Source organism: Paroedura picta, chromosome 1, assembly GCF_049243985.1.
Source record: "Paroedura picta isolate Pp20150507F chromosome 1, Ppicta_v3.0, whole genome shotgun sequence".
NCBI lineage: Eukaryota > Metazoa > Chordata > Lepidosauria > Squamata > Gekkonidae > Paroedura > Paroedura picta.
Genome location: NC_135369.1, coordinates 7,134,344 through 7,156,527, shown reverse-complemented (window position 1 = coordinate 7,156,527; position 22,184 = coordinate 7,134,344).

Genomic DNA, 22,184 nt, shown 5'->3' with positions numbered 1-22,184 from the left:
ATGAAAGGCTAAAGTTTCCGTAAGTTAATAGCAACTTTAGCATAGAATCAATTTGGGCACCACAAAGGGATATAGACAAGAGGTATGTCCAGAGAAGGGCAACATAGATGGTGAGATTTGGAGACCAAGAGGTTTGAGGAGGTTTGGGGGAGCTTGGTCTGTTTAGCCTGGAGAGGAGGCGACTGAGAGGGGATCTAATAACCATCTTCAAATATTTAAAAGTGTGCCATACAGAGGATGGAGCAGAGTTGTTCTCTCTTATCCCGGAGTGATGGAACAGATCCAATGGGATGAAATTAATTCAAAAGAAATTCCGTCTAAACCTCCGGAAGAAGTTCCTGACAGTTAGAGCGGTTTCTCAGTGGAACAGGCTTCCTCAGGAGGTGGTGGGTTCTCCATCTTTGGAGATTTTTAAATGGAGGCTGATTCTGTGAAGGTTCAATGGGGTGGCAGGTGACAGTGGATGAGCAAGAGGGTTGTGAGTTTCCTGCACAGTGCAAGGGGTTGGACTAGATGACCCAGGAGATCCCTTCCAACTCTATGATTCTATGAATTAGGTATAGAGTAGATTCTTTCCACCAAAAGGGAAGATTTTATTCTTAATGAAGTGATCTTAAGATTGACTATTGAATAATCAATATATTGGAGATAGTTATTTCTGTTCTACATGTACACAAGTGGTGGAATTTAGAGGGAAACTTCTTTTCACTTACTGGAGATTTCTGGGGGAGGAGATCACTTCCTGGGGATGCCTGGAGATGTCTGAGATGTCCTCTTCCCACAACAGAAACCCTGTGAGTTAAGTGGCTGTGAGAAACTTTGATTTCTAAATTAGTAACCTCATAGAACCTCATAGTTTCTTTATTCAAGAACTTTGAAAATGTCTACAACGAAGGCATAGTCAGGAATGAGACCCAAAGCATAAGAGCAAGGAATATATGGGTCTCCCCTGGGAATTCAAAACAGGCAGAATTCAAACGAGTAAAAATAATGAGATAACTCTTTAGCCATTTGGAAAACAGGTCTGGAACTATGGACACTAAACAAGGAAGGGGGGTGGAATGTGGAGGGAGGATGAGGAGTCATAAAACAGATTTGAGGCCACCACTCTTGAACCTCTACACCACAATATCACTTTTTTGGTCTAAAAGTACCACTGGTCTCCAACTTTGACTTGGCTATAGTTGATCTATAAAGGTAAAGGTACAGGTATCCCCTGTGCAAGCACCAAGTCATGTCTGACCCTTGGGGTGACGCCCTCTAGCGTTTTCATGGCAGACTCAATACGGGGTGGTTTGCCAGTGCCTTCCCCAGTCATTACCGTTTACCCCCCAGCAAGCTGGGTACTCATTTTACCAACCTCGGAAGGATGGGAGGCTGAGTCAACCTTGAGCCGGCTGTCAGGATTGTAGAATCTCTGCCATAAATTAGCCTGAGTTCCTCCATGTCAGTTATATTGCTTGGCGCCTGGTTGCCCCAGGTCCTGTATTCTTGCTAACCATAAAAGTGAATAATTTGTTTTTGTAACCTTATCACATGTTGTGGCCTCTCGGCTGAGCTGGGTTTGTTATCACCTAGTCAAGTCTATGAGAATGTATTCCTGTTTTAATTACACATGTGTCTTTTCTCTTGCTCCCCTCCCTTGGGAACTGTCAAGTTTTGAGCGGGAGAATTGTATTGATAAGCTGAAGCAAATCTGTACTCTAGTCAGATTTGACTTCTCAGTCCTTAGCGTGTAGTACTTTCCAATAAAGCTTTCTTTAATTAAGAAGCCTGTTGTGAGTTCTCTTCACGTTTGACACCGGCTGCTGGGATTGAACTCCCAGCCTCATGGGCAAAGCTTTCAGATGGCTGCCTTACCACTCTGCGCCACAAGAGGCCCTTCAGTTGAGCTATAGAATATATATATTTTTTTAATATGAAATTTAAGGATTAGAATATAGACCGGCATGCCAGGTTCGATTCTGCGCTCTCCCACATGCATCCAGCTGGGTCACCTTGGGCTCACCACGGCACTGATAAAACTGTTCTGACAAGGCAGTGATATCAGCGCTCTCTCAGCCTCACCCACCCCACAGGGTGTCTGTTGTGGGGAGAGGAATGGGAAGGCGACTGTAAGCCGCTTTGAGCCTCCTTCGGGTAGGGGAAAGCGGCCTATAAGAACCAACTCTTCTTCTTCTTCTTCTTCTTCTTCTTCTTCTTCTTCTTCTTCTTCTTCTTCTTCTTCTTCTTCTTCTTCCCATTCCCTCTAGGCCTTCATTGGCCATTGGGGTGGGGACAAAATGATCATATATGGCAGCGGTTCTCAACCTTCCTAATGCCGCAACACTTTGATACAGTGTCTCAAGTTGTAGTGACCCCCAACCATAAAATGATGCAAGTGTTCTTTCACAGAAATTAAACCGTAACTAGCCAATGTTGTGAAGATCCAGGATTCGTGTTTATATATGAATTGAGTTCAGTTCTACCTTTTTCCCACCATGCTGATCTCACTCTTTTCTGCTGCTCCAGACAGATTAACACTCTATCTTGATCTACCCCCACGAGGCTGTTGTGTGGATGGTACCCCCCTAGCCAAACAGTTTGCTCTGCCGCGACCCCTGTGAAAGGGTCGTTTGACCCCCAAAGTGGTCCTGACCCCCTTGTCGAGAAGCATGGTCATATCCCTTGATAAATATTTAACAAATTTATATATATATATATAAATAAAGTTATCCCCTGTGCAAGCACCGAGTCATGTCTGACCCTTGGGGTGACGCCCTCTAGCGTTTTCTTGGCAGACTCAATATGGGGTAGTTTGCCAGTGCCTTCCCCAGTCATTATCGTATATATATATATATATTATCGTATATATATATATATATATGGCCCTTATATATATATATGGCCCTAACATCTCTGCGGTTTGAAATGATGCCATCAGCCATGCTCTCTGGGCGATATCTCCGAATACCCACAGCCCAACGCCTGTGCATATGTGGAAATCCATCTGTGGAGGACCTGCCCCACTATGTTTTGGCTTGTCCCCTGTACTCCGAACCCAGGGTCAAATTCCTTACCAAGTTATTACCAAGCTCATACCCTATTTCTGATTTTGACAAAGTCACCTATCTATTATCAGATGTCGACCCCTATATCTCCTATAGGGTGGCACTTTTTGCTCTGGCTGCCAGGAAGATTCGAGCTAATGCATTTTTGCAGGAGCCTCCACCTTGATACACCATTTTATCCCTTTTATTGTAACTTAGTTGTCCATGTTTACATTTTTAGGTTCACAACATTGGAGAAATATTTTTTTATTTATTGATATTCGTGCCATATTGTTTTAATTGTGTTTTGTAACGGCCTTTGGCTACATACAATAAATGTTATCGTATCGTATCGTATATATATGACTTATGGTATTTTGAGCATTCTGTGTTTCCACATGGAATGTAGGCTCAGAATTATTATTATTATTATTATTATTATTATTATTATTATTATTATTATTATTATTATTATTATTATTTTATTATTATTATTATTTAGATTTATTTCCCGCCACTGCCCATAGGCTCGTGGCAGGTCACAATAGTCATATCCCCATTCAAAGACTTTAAAAACAATCCCAACGTGGCAGAAGCTCTCATTATTCCCACCCCTGCTATCAGAGCAGCAGGCAGGGTGGGGAGGAGGTTTAACTTACTAGGTCTGTGGGGGGGAATGCTGGCACTCATTTGCTGACCCGGCCTCAACCAAAAACCTGGCAGAAGAGCTCCATCTTGCAGGCCCTGAAGAAAGCTGGTAAATCCTGCAGGGCCCGCAGCTCACCCGGGAGCTCATTCCACCAGGTAGGGGCCAAGACCGAAAAGGCCCTGGCCCTGGTCGAGGCCAGGCGTGCTTCTCTAGGGCCAGGAACGATCAGGAGATTCTCCCCTGCTGAGCGTAAAGCCCTGCGGGGGATATAGGGCGGTAGGCGGTCCCTCAGGTATGTGGGTCCCAACCAGCGTATAGCCTTAAAGGTCAAAACCAGAACCTTGAAACTGATCCAGGCAGCTATTGGCAACCAATGCAGCTGCCTCAGCACAGGCTGGATATGGGCCCTCCAAGGTGTACCAGTGAAGACCTGAGCAGCTGCGTTTTGCACTAGCTGGAGTTTCCAGATCATTGACAAGGATAGGCTGGCGTAGAGCGAGTTACAGAAATCTATTCTGGAGGTGACTGTCGCATGGATCACTGTAGCCAAGTGGTCAGGGGACAGGTAGGGCGCTAGTAGTCGGGCCTGGTGAAGATAGAAAAATGCCTGACCCGCTACTCTCTTGACCTGAGCCTCCATAGTCAGGGAGGTATCGATGATCACTCCCAAATTCCTGGTCTGGGACGCGATAGTAAGTTGCGCTCCTGCCAGGGTGGGTAAGCTCGCTGCCTGGTCCTGCCCTTTGCATCCCAGCCACAGGACCTCCGTCTTGGAGGGATTGAATTTCAGGCGACTCTGCTCGATCCATTCAGTCACTGCTTCCAAACATCTGGTGAATGGTTCCGGGGGGGAGTCTGGGCGGCCGTCCATGAGGAGATAGAGCTGGGTGTCATCAGCGTACTGGTGGCAACCCAGCCCAAAACTCCGTACCAGTTGGGCCAGAGGGCGCATAAAGATGTTGAATAACGTGGAGGAGAGGACTATACCCTACGGTACCCCACAAGGGAGTCCATAGGGACGCGAGAACTCTTCCCCCACCGCAACACTCTGGGTCCGGTTCTGGAGAAAGGAGCGTATCCAGCGCAAGGCTGTGTTCCGTATCCCCATGCCGGTGAAGCTGGCGACGGAGATCATCCAAAAGTGCGACCAACCCCGTCTCCACCCCATGGCCAGGATGGAAGCCCGACTGATATGGATCGAGTGCCGACGTTTTCTCCAAGAATGCCGAGAGCTGGTCAGCCGCAGCCCTCTCCACCACCTTGTCCAGGAACGCCAGATGCGATTCTGGGCGCTATTTGGCAGGGTCCTGCGGGTCCAGTGTTGACTTTTTTAGGAGAGGGCGAACCACTGCCCCCTTTAGCCGCTCAGGAAACTCCCCCGAACTTAGGGAGGAGTTGATGATGTCTCTGAGCTAGCCTCCTATCCCCTGGCTGCCTCCCTTGAGGAGCCAGGAAGGGCAGGGATCAAGGGGACAAGTGGTCGCCCTGACCGAGGCCAGCAACTTGTACACTTCGGGAAGAGAAAGCTGCCTGAAGCCATCAAATCTCACTACCAAAGGCGGCAAACAGGTCTCTAGTTCATTTACTGTATTAATTGTGGTCGGAAAGTCGCAACGGAGTGACAAGACTTTATCCGCAAAATAGCTCGCAAATGCCTCGCAGCCGATTTCCAATTGTCTAGTATTTTGGCGCCCCTCAAGGGCGGTGAATGATCTAACTACCCTGAATAATTGGGCCGGGCGAGAGCTTTCGGATGCGATTTCCATGGCAAAAAACTCTCGTTTAGCCACTTTCACCGCCATCTCATATGCCCCCATAAGCATGCGATAAGATGTTCTTGTAGCCTCATCACGAGTCTTCCGCCACACTCGCTCCAGTCGTCTCACTTCCCTTTTCTTCTCCCTGAGTCCCCCGGTATACCATGGGGCCCGTTTGAATCGAGGGCAGAGAGGACGTTTAGCGGCGATCTCATCTATAGCAGCCGTGAGGCGGGACTGCCAGTCCCCCACCATGGCCACTAGTGAGTCGCCAGGAGGCATCGTGTCCCGCAGAGCATTCCGGAATCTAATCGGATCCATAAGTCTCCGCGGGCGGGCAAAAATCTGCCCGCTGCACAACTGGGGAGGGGGTGGTATCCTGAGCTGAGCCCGCAGGGCATAGTGGTCTGACCATGGCCCAGCCAAGGCTGCATCCAGAACCACCTCTATCCCAGCACCAAAAATCAGATCGAGTGTGTGGCCGGCGTGATGGGTAGGGCTGGTAACAAATTGTGAGAGCCCCAGCATTGCCATGGAAGACACCAGGTCTCCGCCAAGTCCTGAGGACGGCGCGTCCGCGTGAACATTGAAGTCACCCAGGTTCTAAAGTATTGCTGTTGATGATTTTATTACTGCTTTCCACCTATACCAGGTATGACAGCTCGCACCATATCTGACAATGGCTGACCTAGCAACAGCTACCTCCAGATTAGACTTCTGAAACATGGTCTGTGCAAAGCTACCCTTGAGGCTATTCCATAAACTCCACCTGGTCCAGATTGCACCCGTTCGGCTCCTAACAAGGGCCCCAAGGAAAACACCACTGCTGTCCTGGCTACACTGGCTCCAGATTGGAGACCAAATCATAGAATCATAGAATCATAAGAGTTGGAAGGGGCCATACAGGCCATCTGGTCCAACCCCATGCTCTACGCAGGATCAGCCCAAATCATCCTAAAGCATCCAAGAAAAGTGTGTATCCAACCTTTGCTTGAAGACTGCCAGTGAGGGGGAGCTTACCACCTCCTTAAGCAGCCTATTCCACTGCTGAACTAATCTGACTGTGAAAATATTTTTCCTGATATCTAGCCTATATCATTACTGCATGTCCTTTCCTCTGCAGCCAATGGGAACAGCATCCTGCCCTCCCCCAAATGACAACCTTTCAAATACTTAAAGAGGACTATCAAGTCTCCTCTCAACCTCCTTTTTTCCAGGCTGAACATTCCCAAGTCCCTCAACCTATCTTCATAGGGTTTGGTCCCTTGGCCCAGATCATCTTTGTCGCTCTCCTCTGTACCCTTTCAATTTTATCTACGTCCTTCTTGAAGTGAGGCCTCCAGAACTGCACACAGTACTCCAGGTGTGGTCTGACCAGTGCCGTATACAATGGGACTATGACATCTTGTGATTTTGATGTGATGCCCCTTTTGATACAGCCCAAAATGGCATTTGCCTTTTTTACCGCTGCATCTGTAAAGCACTAAAAGAACTCACAACAAAACTTCTATAATAAGAAAGCTTTAATGGAAGTTTACTCTAGTCACTATAACTCATTAAGTCAAATGTACCCTACAAAGAATTGCAATCCCTTTTCAATACAATTCTCCTGCCCAAAACTTGAATGTTCCCAAGGGGAGGGGTGTCCTCTTCCCCAGGTGCCATACTAGGCATCCTGCCAGAGGTGCTACAATTCGCACATCCTTGGACTGGTCGGCGCCTAGTGACAAGATACAATGTTGTTGTTACAAAATGCAGAGTGAGCGGGCAGGGATCAAAGCACAAACAATTCAGAGGGGGCACTACAAAGCATGATAACATGGGAACAGAGAATAGGCTTGGGTTACATGGAAAACCATGTAACCCAAGCCTATAGTGGAATACAGAATAGTGGAATACAGACAAGATGGGATAACCCCTCTTCATAGACAATTCATGGCAGAGAGCAGGCACTGATCCTGACATTCCTCCAACCAAAAAACAACGTCCCCTCACCTGTTGTCCCTGTGCCTATGGCACATCGGGAATTCCCGGTGGAACGCAAGGAGTCTGGGGGCCTTGATGTCTGAAGCACCAACCCACTCCCTATCCCCCATAGGGAAATCTTTCAATTCAATCAGGTATTGCAGTTTGCCTTTATGCCAACGAGAGTCCAGAATCTTGTCGACCTCGTAGTGGGTGTCCTTGTCGATGAATACAGGCACAGGCGCAGACAAGGGAGGGTGCCAGGCGTCCGGAGGTGGGGCATGTTTCAGCAAGCTGGAATGAAAAACGGGGTGTACATTTCTATAAGTCTTTGGCAAGGCAAGTTCCACCGTTACCACATTTATCAGTCTGGTCACCCAAAAAGGTCCCACAAACTTGGCCCCTAATTTGCGGGAGGGTTGTTGGCACCGCAGGTTTTTCGTGGACAAGTATGGCAGGTCCCCCACAGCCCAGGCCAGGTTTGCCACTCGTTTCTTGTCACCTTGGGCCTTGTAGGCCTGCTTGGCTTCCTCCAAGCACTTCACAATCTCTGGCCAGGCTTTGGAGATCCCGGCAGCCCCCTTCCGCACATTGGGGGCCTCGGGGGAAGAAATTTCCCAGCTGGGCACAGCCAAGAGGTCCATCCCATAGACGGCTTTGAATGGGGACACACCAGTCGAAGCATGCACCCCGTTGTTATAGGCGAATTTAGCCAACGGGAGTAGGGGCACCCAGTCATTTTGTTGGTGGTTGATAAAACAGTGGAGGTACTGTTCCAGTATCTGGTTCACCCTTTCAGTTTGCCCATTCGTCTCAGGATGGTAACCAGAGGTGAGATCCTGCTCCACTCCTAACAGTCTCAAAAGCTCCTGCCAGAATTGGCAACGAACTGTGGGCCCCGATCCGTGAGCAGTCTACTAGGATTCCATATAGCCGGTATACGTCGTTGACAAACAGGGAGGCTAGCTTCACAGCCGAGGGCATCCCCACTCATGGAACAAAATGGGCTTATTTGGAAAAAGCGTCCACCACCACCCAAATTACTCTTTTGCCGTGGCTAAGGGGCAAATCCGTGATAAAGTCCATGGTGACATCCGACCAGGGCCGAGAGGGGGTAGGCAGTGGCTGTGTCAGACGCACAGGAAACTCACAACAAAACTTATTCAAAAGAAAATAGTTTTATTGATTAGCACTATACGCATTGGACTGAAAGTCAAATCTGACTCGAAGCCAGATTTGCCTCAGCTTATCAATACATTTCTCCCGCCCAAAACTTGACAGTTCCCAAGGAGGGGGGTTAGTGAGAAAAGACATATGTGAAACAACAACAGGATTCCAGACTCCCATCCTTGAGAGAATTGACAACAACCCTGTGTGCCCATAACAAGATAAGGTTAGAATAACATCACTATTCTATTTTATTGCTACAAACTACAAGGCCGGGGCTAGCAGGCGCCAGGTTCAATTAAGCAGTATAACTGACATGGAGGAACTCAGGCTAATTTATGACAGAGATTCTACAATCCTGACATCCCTCCGCATTAAAACTAACTTCACTCCTCCATCTAGCCGGCATCTACTGGGCGAGGACAATCCGGGAATGCCCGATGGAAAGCCCGGAGGAGGCGGGGTGCCTTCACATTCCTTGCCTCCACCCACTCTTTGTCCCCCGAGGGGAAATCCTTCCAATCGACCAGATATTGAAGGCGACCCTTGTGCAAACGAGAGTCTAAAATTTGGTTGACTTCATAGTGGGTGTCTTTATCGATGAAAATTGGCACAGGCTGGTCTGGAGGAGGGTGCCACTCGTCAGGGACTGGAGCTCTCCGCAGCAGGCTGGAATGAAAAACCGGATGCACATTCCTATAAGTCTTTGGTAAAGCTAGCTCAACAGTCACAGTATTAATCAGTTTTATCACTTTAAATGGCCCCACGTATTTAGGGCCAAGTTTCTTTGACTTCTGTTGGCACCTCAGGTTCTTAGTAGACAAATAGGCCAGGTCTCCCACTTTCCAGTCAGGTGCAGGTACTCTTTTCTTATCCGCTTGAGCTTTATAGGCTTGTTTTGCCTCCTTGAGGCTAGCTACAATTTCTGGCCAACCTGTACTGATGGTGGCTGCCCATTTATTTATGTCAGGAGCCTCAGTGGAGTGGAGCTCCCAGATGGGGGCTGTTGCTAAATCAGTCCCATACACTACTTTGAAAGGTGATACCCCAGTTGAGGCGTGTACCCCATTGTTGTAGGCAAATTCAGCCATCGGTAATAAAGAGACCCAATTGTCCTGCTGGTGATTGATGAAACAACGTAAGTACTGTTCCAGGATTTGGTTTACCCTTTCGGTCTGGCCATTTGATTCAGGGTGATAGCCTGAAGTGAGGGCTTGCTCCACCCCCAAAAGTCTCAGGAGTTCCCTCCAAAACTTAGAAACGAACTGGGGGCCCCGATCCGTCAGGACACGTGTCGGGATCCCGTGCAGACGTACCACGTGTTCAATGAAAAGAGAAGCCAATTTTGGTGCTGAAGGCACCCCCGTGCAGGGAATGAAGTGAGCCTGTTTGGAAAAAGCATCCACTACCACCCATATAACGGTGTTCCCATGGCTGGGAGGGAGGTCCGTAATAAAGTCCATAGTGACATCCGTCCACGGACGAGAGGGGGTGGGCTGTGGTTGCAATAGCCCCTTTTTCTTGCCTCCAACCGGTTTTGAGGCAATACAAATAGGGCATCCCTGCACATATTTCTCCACATCTTTGCGCAGGGACGGCCACCAATATTGTCTCCTGACTAGGTGCAGAGTTTTTACAAAACCAAAGTGTCCAGCAGTTTTTGCGTCGTGGCAAAGTTTCAAAACTTTTCCCCTGGCCGCAACAGGAACAAAGAGTCTCTCGCCCTTAAAAAAGAGCCCCCCCTTCTCAGTCAGATCAGGGCGGAGGGAGCAAAACTCCGGATCTTGTGACATCTCCTTCTGGACCCAGCCCCCTGGGATGGGCGTATCAGTCTTTACGTGGCTGCGCGTCACAGCGGCCATCCCTAGTTGGGCGGGAGTGAAAACGGTGTCCACCAATGGGTCTCGTTTGCTGTTGTACTGGGGCAGGCGCGATAATGCATCTGCCAAAAAGTTCATTTTACCCGGCAGATGCTTTAGGGAGAAGTTGAAACGGGCGAAAAACTCTGCCCATCTCATTTGCTTGGCGGAAAGCGATCGGGGCTGCTTAAGTGCCTGAAGGTTTTTATGATCCGTCCAGACTACAAATGGGATCGCGGATCCTTCTAGCCAATGCCTCCAGGTGGAAAGGGCCAATTTTACTGCAGCCGCCTCTTTTTCCCAAATTGCCCAATTTCGCTCTGCCCCTGAGAATTTCTTTGACAGATAGGCCAGCGGGTGTAACTTTCCGTCCTCCCCCTCTTGGAGGATCACGGCCCCCATTGCTACGTCCGAGGAGTCTACTTGTACAGTAAATTGCTTAGAAGGGTCAGCATGGGCCAGTACGGGTTCGGACGTAAACAATAACTTTAGTTTGTCGAATGCGTTTTGACAGGGGGGAGTCCACAAAAGGGGCGTCCCCGGGCGGCTCGCCGTTTTTCCCCCTTGTTTGGTTTTCAACAAGTCAGTGAGGGGCAGCGCCACTTTGGCAAAATTGGGGATGAAAGTCCTGTAAAAATTAGCGAACCCTAAGAAACTTTGCAGTTGCCTCCTGGTGCGGGGAGGTTCCCAAGCCAGCAAATCACGCACCTTGCCAGGGTCCATCTCAATCCCCGCTTGGGAGACACGGAACCCCAGAAACTCCACCGCATCGCGGTGGAACTCACATTTAGACAGTTTAGCAAACAATTGGTGCTTTCGCAAGCGGTTGAGCACTTCGCGTACCAGATCAGCATGACTCTCAACATTCTCAGAATACACAAGAATATCATCAATGTAAACCAACACCCCTTGGTACAATAAATCATGCATAATTTCATTAATCATATTCATGAACACGCCCGGAGCGCCGGCGAGGCCGAACGGCATTACGGTGTACTCAAATTGCCCCAGGGGGGTGTTAAAAGCCGTTAGATATTCGTGCCCCTTCTTGATCCGAACTCGGTAATAGGCTTCCCTCAAATCCAATTTTGTAAAAATTCGTGCCTTCCCCAAGTGGCCCAACAAGTCTTTTATCAGGGGGAGCGGGTAGGCATTGCAGGTGGAGACCGCATTCAACCCACGGTAGTCAGTACACAAACGTAGCGAACCGTCCTTCTTTTTTACAAAAAGGACCGGGGCCGCCAATGAAGATGTGGCCGGTCTAATAAAACCCCTCGCCAAGTTCTTATCCAAAAATTCCCTAAGCTCCGCCATTTCCCGGGGGCTCATGGAATAAAGTTTGGCTTTGGGGAGTGGTTCCCCTTTCTTTAATTCAATGGCACAGTCAGTTTTACGGTGGGGGGGCAGTTGGTTGCACTCTACCTCCGCGAACACATCAGCAAAGTCTCGATACTCAGGAGGGAGCGCTGTCCCCCCCGATCCCAAAGCGGCCACAACCCCCGTCAGTGGGGAATCCCGCGGTCGAGCGTGCTGCTCGCAGGCGGGAGAGGTAAAGTCCACGGTCCCTTCTTTCCACTTCACTAGGGGGTCATGTTCCTTCAGCCAATCCAACCCTAACACACAAGGGAAGGCAGAATGAGGGGCTACCAAAGGCTGGATTTGCTCCCAATGTTTTTTTATGTCCAAGTCCATTGGGCGCGTTTTCGCCGTGGCCTCCCCTCCGGGAGCACATTTCCCATCCAATTGGGTGATGGGCAAGGGTTCCCTCAGCGGCACCTTTCCCACCCCCAAAGTCTCGGCCAGTGCTGGGCTCACTAGGGATTGGGTGCACCCTGAGTCCACGATACACCGGACTCCCACTGTTTTCCCCGACTTGGGGTTGGAGAGCTTGGCAGGTAGGAGTAGTAAGGGGGAATCACTCACCACGCGTTTGCCCCTGTTGGCGGCCTGCTGGCGGGGCGCCTTTACAGCAGACCGTCCTCGTTTCCCGACTGCTCCTCGGCTTGATCCTCGTCCTCCAGCCCGCTTCCCTCCTCCGAGTCGTCCACTGCTGGCACGGCAGTCACCGGCGCCAGGAGAGACTTGGCACTTTTCTTGGGAGTGGTTTTCTTGGCAGGCTGGGCTTTCGGTGGGGCGCTGCTCACGGCCCTCGGGGTCGCTGTTGCTTTTGAGGGGCAGTTTGCGAGAAAGTGCCCCGCTTGGCCACAACCCAAGCACAGCCCTTTTTCCATGCGCCGGGAGCGCTCAGACGGCTCCAACTTGGCTCGGGGCTTGGTTTTCGCCGGGGTGGAAGTTTTCGCCACGGTTTTGCCTGCCAGGACTTGCACCATCGAAGCTCGCTCCAATCGATTTTCCATCTCCCCAGCCAATTGGACCCAACCTTCGACTGTAAGCGGGTCTTCCAGGAGGAGGCATTTGTCTGCCAGAGTAGGATTGAGGCCCCCCACGAACGACAGCACACGTTGGGGCTCCGTCCAGTCCGGCACCGAGGAAGCCAGCTCTTTAAACTCCCTGGCGTACTCGACCACTGACAACTTCCCTTGTCGGTGAGCTCTGAGTTTCTTCTCCGCGGTCTCTCGCTCAAACGGTTCCACGTACATCTGGCGCAGGGCTCTCATGAAATGGTTGTAGTCACGAATGGCTTGGGGGTGATAGCGGTACAAGTCCACAAACCACTTGGCTGCTTTGCCTTCTAGGGCTTGGCCCACGAAGCGCACTTTCTCAGCATCATCCTGGAAAGTGAACCCCATTTCCATCATGTAGGCCTGGAGGTGCACCAGAAACGTAGGAAAATCGGAGGGGTCTCCGGAAAACTTAGCCTTGAATTTATAGGTGCTCCGCATCTCCACACCCCGGAGGTGGGCTGGTAGGCGCCCCGGGCCCCAATCCGCCGGTGCCGGGGCCGGTGCTGGGGGTCTTGCACCACGGCCGATGCCTCGTCCTCTCCCCGCCGCCGCTCTTGCTCGTTCCGCCACCCGGGCTGCCTCCGCTGCTCGCGCTGCCGCTCGCGCCGCTTCGCGCGCCGCTGCTGCCGCCGCCGCCTCGGCTCCCGCAACGTCCGCTGCCGCCGCCGCTGCTGCCGCCGCCGCTGCGTCCTCGCCTCCGTCCGCGCCGTCTCCTCCGGCTCCATCGCCGCCCGCGCCGCCTTCGTCCTCTCGCTCCTCGCCCTCGCCTTCTTGTTCGCGTTGCTCTCTCGCTCGAGCCTCTGCCTCCGCCTCGATTTCCAGCTGCGCTCTGGCCCTGGCCAACGCCTCAGCATCCGCTGCCGCCTGCGTGTCCGCCATGCCGTGCTCCCGCAGTGCAAGCCCACCACTCACTCGTCGCAGGCTGGTATCGTGCGCACCACCACCACGCACTTCCTTCAGCAGGCGTTGCGTTCGGCGCTTCTCCTCCGGATCCAACCGACCCGAAAGATCCTGCAGCCAGTTAGTCACCCTGTCCAGCTTGTACTGCAAGTCCTGTGTCTCACCCACAGGCTCCAGCGCGTAGCTAGGCAGTCCCAGGTGCTCCGGCCACCTCTCGTCCCCAGTAGGGCGGTCGTATTTTGACAATCGCCTGCGCTGGGTGACGTGTCGTTCCAAAAATTCCTCGGGCCCCGGGGTTGTCCCCGAGATTGCCCGCATCATGCCCGAGCTGTGCGGGCCGGCACTCGCGCCGTCGCCCTGGGAGAGGTCCCAATCCAGGCCCTCTCCCTGCTCAGAAAAAGTATGTCCCTCGCCCTGCATTTTGCAGGTGAAAGGAGTTGTGAGATTTGACTTGATGTCAGACGCACAGGAAACTCACAACAAAACTTATTCAAAAGAAAATAGTTTTATTGATTAGCACTATACGCATTGGACTGAAAGTCAAATCTGACTCGAAGCCAGATTTGCCTCAGCTTATCAATACATTTCTCCCGCCCAAAACTTGACAGTTCCCAAGGAGGGGGGTTAGTGAGAAAAGACATATGTGAAACAACAACAGGATTCCAGACTCCCATCCTTGAGAGAATTGACAACAACCCTGTGTGCCCATAACAAGATAAGGTTAGAATAACATCACTATTCTATTTTATTGCTACAAACTACAAGGCCGGGGCTAGCAGGCGCCAGGTTCAATTAAGCAGTATAACTGACATGGAGGAACTCAGGCTAATTTATGACAGAGATTCTACAATCCTGACAGGCTGCAGCAAGCCCTTTTTCTTGCCCCCCATTGGCTTGGAAGTCAAGCAAACGGGGCACCCCTGTATGTAAGTCTCTACATCCCTCCGTAGAGAGGGCCACGAATAGTGCCTCAGGGCAAGGTGGAGCGTCTTTATGAAACCAAAATGACCAGCAGGCTTAGAGTCATGGCACAATTTCAAAACCTCTTTCCTGGCACACAAGGGCACGTACAAGCGGTTGTCTTTTAGAAACATGCCCCCCACCCCCCTGATCCTGACAGCATCACACTGCCTGCTCATGTTTAGCTTACAATCCACAAGTACCCCAAGGTCTCGTTCACACACAGTTTTACCGAGAAGCGTATCCCCCATCCAGTAGGCATTCTTTTCATTTTTCTGACCCAGATGCAGACCCAGATTCAAGGTTTTAACCTTGCCATTCAGGGGCCAAAATGGTCTGAGATCCCCCCCCCAAAGAGGATTAAGATCAGGCATTCTAAATCTGCTCAGGGTCCTTGGCCTCAGGGAAATAAATCTGGCCTCAACTCTTTTCAGCCATGGTCTTGGCTGAATGCTCTGCCTGAGGAAATCAGGACCTTTTGGGATCTCACAAGATTCCGGAGGATCTGCAATACCCAGCTGTTCCTCCAGGCCTATGATTGAGGCCAGGTAGTAAGACCAAGAAATATTTGCCTCCCAACATGAAACAGCCACCAATGGGGATTTCTTCAAATTCCCCCCATAGGAAATTCAATTCTAGTTGGTGGATCTTAGTTGTAAGGTTGTATGAATTTTATTATGTATGATTATACGCTGTAGTTAACTGCCCCAAAATGATAGGATGGGGTGGTGTAGAAATAAAATATTTATTAATTTTTTTAGAGGAAGAGGGGATTTTCTTCAGCCCTTGGTATGATATCAGACCTCATTTATTACTATATTTCCAGCACAGTGACTCTCAAAGAAGGGTGGACAATCCTACATGATCCTTCCTTCAGAGCCACGGTGTAGTGGGTAAAGGAGCCATCTTGGAGTAATGGTTAAGAGAGCCATATTGCTGTAGTGGTTAAGAGAGCCATCTTCGTGTAGTAGGTAAAGGAGCCATCCTGGTATAGTGATTATGAACTCTAGTCTGGTGAACTGGGCTCGCTTCCTCACTCCTCCAAATGCAGCCAGCTGTGTGACTTGGGCCAATCACAGTTCTCTCAGGGCTGCCTTAGTCTCACCTACCTCACGGGTGTCAGTTGTAGGGAGTAGAAGGGGAGACGATAGTAAGCCAGTTTGATGTAGTGGTTAGGAGTGCGGATTTCTAATCTGGCATGCCGGGTTCAAGTCTGCACTCCCCCAAATGCAGCCAGTTGGGTGACCTTGGGCTTGCCACAGCACTGATAAAACTGTTCTGACCAAGCGGCTTACAGTCGCCTTCCCATTCCTCTCCCCACAGCAGACACCCGGTGGGGTGGGTGAGGCTGAGAGAGCTCTGATATCACTACTCGGTCAGAACAGTTTTATCAGTGCCGTGGCGAGCCCAAGGTCACCCAGCTGGATGCATGTGGGGGAGCGCAGAATCGAACCTGGCATGCCGGATTAGAAGTCCGCACTCCTAACCACTACACCAAACTGCCTCTGGGGGAGGGGCTTTGGGTGGGTGTGTCCACAGCTCTGCTTCCCAACCCTATTCTGCACAATTGCACCACTTCTGGTGTTTCTCGAAGCCTGAAGACTGTTTCAGGGGGTTCTCAATGTGAAAAAGGTGAGAAAGGCTGGTCTATATTCTAATCCTTACATTTCATATTAAAAGATATTCTATAGCTCAACTATAGCGAAGTCAAAGTTGGAGACCAGTGGTACTTTTAAACCAAATAAAGTGATATTGTGGTGTAGAGGTTCAAGAGTGGTGGCCTCAAATCTGTTTTATGACTCCTTATCCTCCCTCCACATTCCACCCCCCTTCCTTGTTTAGTGTCCATAGTTCCCAGACCTGTTTTCCAAATGGCTAAAGCGTTATCTCATTATTTTTACTCGTTTGAATTCTGCCTGTTTTGAATTCCCAGGGGAGACCCCTATATTCCTTGCTCTTATGCTTTGGGTCTCATTCCGGACTATGCCTTCGTTGTAGACATTTTCATAGTTCTTGAATAAAGAAACTATGAGGTTCTATGAGGTTGCTTATTTAGAAATCAAAGTTTCTCACAGCCAATTAACTCACAGGGTTTCTGTTGTGGGAAGAGGACATCTCAGACATCTCCAGGCATCCCCAGAAAGTGATCTCCTCCCCCAGACATCTCCAGTAAGTGAAAAGAAGTTTCCCTCTAAATACCACCACTTGTGTACATGTAGAATAGAAATAACTATCTCCAATATATTGATTATTCAATAGTCAATCTTAAGATCACTTCATTAAGAATAAAATCTTCCCTTTTGGTGGAATGAATCTACTCTATACCTAATTCATAGAATCATAGAGTTGGAAGGGACCTCCTGGGTCATCTAGTCCAACCCCTGCATTGTGCAGGAAACTCACAACCCTCTTGCTCATCCACTGTCACCTGCTACCCACTTGAACCTTCAAAGAATCAGCCTCTATTTAAAAATCTCCAAAGATGGAGAACCCACCACCTCCCGAGGAAGCCTGTTCCACTGAGAAACCGCTCTGTCAGGAACTTCTTCCGCTGGTTTAGACGGAATTTCTTTGAATTAATTTCATCCCATTGGATCTGGTCCGTCACCCCGGGACAAGAGAGAACAACTCTGCTCCATCCTCTATATCAGTGGTCCCCATCCTGCAGTCCGCGGCCCGATGCCGGTCCGCGAAGGCCAGGGCGCCGGGCCCCGGTTCCCTCTCCCCACCCCCCGTAGTAAAAAACTTCCTTGGACCGCAAGCTTGCAGCCTGGGAAGCTTCTTACTGCGGGATGGGGGAGAGGGAATCAGGGCCGCGCCGTGCACCGCGCATGTGTGGCCCGGCCGTGCATGCGAACATGCGCCATGCGCGGCCACATGCACGATTTCGGCTGCGCATGGCGCATGTGCGCATGCGTGGCCAGGGCAGTTGCCCCGCCAGTCCCCAGCCAGAAAAAGGTTGGGGACCACTGCTCTATATGGCATACTTTTAAATATTTGAAGATGGTTATTAGATCCCCTCTCAGTCGTCTCCTCTCCAGGCTAAACAGACCAAGCTCCCCCAAACCTCCTCAAACCTCTTGGTCTCCAATCCCACCATCTATGTTGCCCTTCTCTGGACATACCTCTTGTCTATATCCCTCTTCATCTGTGGTGCCCAAATTGATTCTATCCTAAAGTTGTTATTAATTTACGGAAACTAGCCTTTCATAACTGAAGAGGTGATACTTGCAGAACCCACAACCCCTTCCCGAGTGTCTTACACATATGAAGATTCAGAGGGTGCAGAGGAGAGCGATGAGGATGATCCGGGGCCTGGGGACCAAGCCCTTTGAGGAAAGGCTGAGGAACATGGGAATGTTCAGCCTGGAGAAGAGGAAATTGAGAAGGGACATGATTACTCCCTTGAAAAAATGTCACTTGGAAGAGGACAGGAAGTAGTTCCTGTTGGAAGCAGATGTTAGGACTTGTATGTAAACAATGGGTAAGAACAGTACCAGCTAGATAGCAGGAAAAATATTCACAGTCAGAGTAGTTCAGCAAAGGAATTGGCTGCCTAAGGAGGTGGTGAGCTCCCCCTCACTGGCAGACTTCCTACAGCAGCTGAACAGATACTTTTCATGAATGCTTTAGGCTAATCCTGCACTGAGAAGAGAGCTGGATTGGATGGCCTGTATGCTCTTTCCAACTCTATGGTACTCAAACTTCCCTCTGGCTTGGTGACCATATCAGCAATCATGTCTTCCGGAGGACTAAATCTGAGTCTTTTTTGCTGCATCTTTTTGGGAGGAGGGAGAGGGGTACGTTCTTTTTATGGGAGCTCCCCCTCACTGGTGGTCTTCAAGCAGCAGTGGGACAGATGCTTCTCCTGAATGCTTTAGGCAGATCCTGCATTGATCAGGGGGCGGGACTAGATGGCCTGAATGGCCCCTTCCCATTCTAGGGTTCTGTGAGTCTAGTTCAGCAGTTGAATGGGCTGCCTAAGGAGGTTGGGGGCTCCCCCTCACTGGAGGTCTTTAAACAGTGCCTGGACAGAGACTTCTCCTGGATGCGTTAGGTGGATCCTGCATTGAACAGGGGGATGGATTGAGTGGCCCGGATGTCCCCTTCCCACTCTAGGATTCTTTGATTCTAAAACACAAATTACCCCTCCCCATTCCGCAAGTTCTTAGAGACAAACAAGTGAATCCACAAACGGAATTTTGATGCAAGCTGAAGCTTTATTGGGAGAAAAAGGAGAGAAGGTGACATCATTGCCTGTTAAGCATTTTCGGGGATGGCAGTATGCCTCTTTCACTCAGCAAACCGTGGCTTTTGAAGAAGATGAAGAAGAATAGGTTTCGATCGCCCACTTTTCAATACCTGAAGGCATCTCAAAGCGGCTCACAACCACCTTCCCTTCCTCTCCCCACAACAGAGGGAGGTAAGACTGAGAGAACTGCCCTGTGAGAACAGCAGTATCCAGACTGTGACGAGCCCGAGGTTAATCAACATGCAGAGGAGGAAGTGGGGAGTCCGGCACTCCAGATTAGAGGCCGCTGCTCTTAACCATTACCCCATGCATGCTTTCTGCTGCAACACCAGGCTGTATTCCACTGCCTGTTTTAGCTGAGATAAGGGAAAGCATACAACGTAAAACGAGTACAGAGATAGGCAAAGATTACTGTTGAGGCAGGAAGACCTTTGGGGGCCCCTGAAACATTCAGAGGCTCATAGAGTGACGTTGTTCAAATCCTTTGGGTTCAAATTCAACAAGTTTAAGAAAACGAAATTAAGCTTAGATGTGGGAAGGGGGGACAGTCTCAAGGCGAGAGCAGACTTTAGAATTCAATGAAACCTTCTTATGTTTGTGGTTGTGAGCATTTGCCATGTCGTCGAGCACCGACTGTTCCTGACTTGAACGAGGAAGTCCACGGAGTCATCGCCCTTCAATCCGTTCCATGCTTTCTAGGTAGCCGTTTCGTTCCCATCCTCGTGAAGCTCCCCTTCCGGCTTAACAGGGAGAACCGCAGATGCGACCGCAAGGGGGGCAGCCGCCACAGGCCGTGTACCCTCCGACCTTCACCGGCTCACAGGAGGCAGACATAACTGGCCCCGGGATCAATACGCAAAAAGCAGCTGGCTGGATCACCACTTCTGAGGGTGGGATCTGGCCGATGCAGGAGACGCTGGCCCCGCTGGTGATGCCGAGGCATTGGGCTGATGTCGAGTTACCGCAGCACGAAGGGGGGCAGCATGGACTGGGGCAGCAGCTCAGGGAGCCCAGACCACCGGTTGGGTAGCTGCATGGGGAGCAGCATGGCTGGGAGCAGCAAGATTGGGGGCAGGAGGGGATGGCACAAGATGGAGGACAGCAAGACATCTTGGGAAGGTGGCGGTGCGTCTGAAATGACAGGGTGAAATGACAGGAGGAGGTGACAATGTGAATGGTTGAAAAATAAACTTTGGTAGAATCATAGTATCATAGAGGTGGAACGGACCTCATGGGTCATCTACTCCAACCCCCTAACTTTAATCAATATAGTCCGAATATATTTAAAAATATTTATTATCTATCCTACAGAGGCTTACATTTGCCCCCATTTGACCTTTTTTAGGTTCTCATCTTCTACACCCAAATGGTAACATAAAATCGCCGAATAGCAAGTTAGAATCATAGAATCATAGTTGGAAGGGATCTCTTGGGTCATCTAGTCCAACTCCTTGCACTATGCAGGACACTCCCAACCCTATCGCTCATCCACTGTAACCTTCCACCCCCTTGAACCAGCCTCTCCTTCAGACACCTATCCAGGCTCTGAAAATCTCCCAAAATGGAGAACCTACCACCTCCCAAGGAAGCCTGTTCCACTCAGAAACCACTCTGTCAGGAACTTCTTCTGGATGTTTAGACAGAATTAATTTTATCTAATTGGATCTGGTCTGTCCCTCCAAGGCAAGAGAGAACAACTCTGCTCTATCCTCTATATCAGTGGTCCCCAACCTTTTTATCACCGGGGACCACTCAACGCCTTTTACTGAGGCCCGGGGGGGGGGGGGTAGTTTACTCCTCTCCTCTCCACCACTGCCCTAACACTCTCTGATCGCTATGGTAATGTTTAAACATCCCTTCAAAATAAGATACAGACATGCCACAACAATGAACATAAGGAACATTTTATTTTCATGGACATTTTAACTCATGACAATGGGAACCCTCAGCTTGTTTCTCTGCAACGAGATAGTCCCATCTGGGAGTGATGGGAGACAATGACACCCAAAGTGTGTTGTAAAGGGCCGGGGGGGGGGGAAGAGAAGTTGTCCTTTGGGGCCAACCTCCAATTAGTCGAAGGACCATATGTGGCCCACAGGTTGGGGATCGCTACTCTATATGGCTGCCTTTTAAATACTTGAAAATCCAACAAAGCAGACCTACAAAGGCTTATGAAGACTATTCCACAAGCAGACACACAGCGCTTGCTGGCGTTCCAGACGCTATGCCGGATTTAACAATTTTGTCTTACATTTTGGGTATCCCTGTGTCCTCTGGTTTGCTTATTGTTCTGTATATTTCACCGGGTCCCTCCCGTCTCTCCCTGTAATTGCTCTGACATTGGGTTATGGCTGACGGATCTTATATGCCTCAAGATGATTCGAGTTGAAAGTTTGGGTCTTTACCTTTAAGGTCCTACGCAGACTGGACCCTGCATATCTGTATACGTCCCCAGAGACCTCTTTGATCAGCAAAGGCCAGACGTTTTGAACTCCCTGGGTCCAAAGAAGTATGCTTGGTCTTGACCAGAGTCAACCTGTCCGTCGGACACCTATCCAGGCTCTGAAAATCTCCCAAGATGGAGAACCTCCCACCTCCCAAGGAAGCCTGTTCCACTCAGAAACCACCCTGTCAGGAACTTCTTCCGGATGTTTAGACAGAAATAATTTTATCCAATTGGATCTGGTCTGTCCCTCCAAGGCAAGAGAAGACAACTCTGCTCTATCGTCTTTGATCAGCAAATGCCAGATGTTTTGAAGTCCCTGGGTCCAAGGAAGTATGCTTGGTCTTGACCGGAATCAGGGCCTTTTCGTTCCCTCCTCCCACTGGATGGAATGAGCTCCCAGGAGGGACCGAGGCCCTGTTGGAATTCAAGGCCTGCAAGATGGAGTTCTGTTGGAGTTCCTCAGGGCCTTCAAGATGGGGCCCTTCCGCCAAGCATATGGTTGAGGCCAGTGGAGAAATATCTGAATGAACATCCTATCCAGGGCCTATTCTGCACACAATAGATAATGCACATTCAATGCACTTTAGAATTAGATTTTCCGGTTCCACACAGGAAAATCCAGCTGCCAAAGCACATTGAAAGTGCATTGTCCTATGTGTGTGGAATGGGCCCAGATCTCTCTCTACCCCTCATCCTTTCTTCTTCCTATGCCCCTTTTTCTCATCCCCATGGGGCTAGCGGTTTTAGATAGAGATCAGAATTTTAAATATTGTGTGCAATGATTTAACCTTCAAT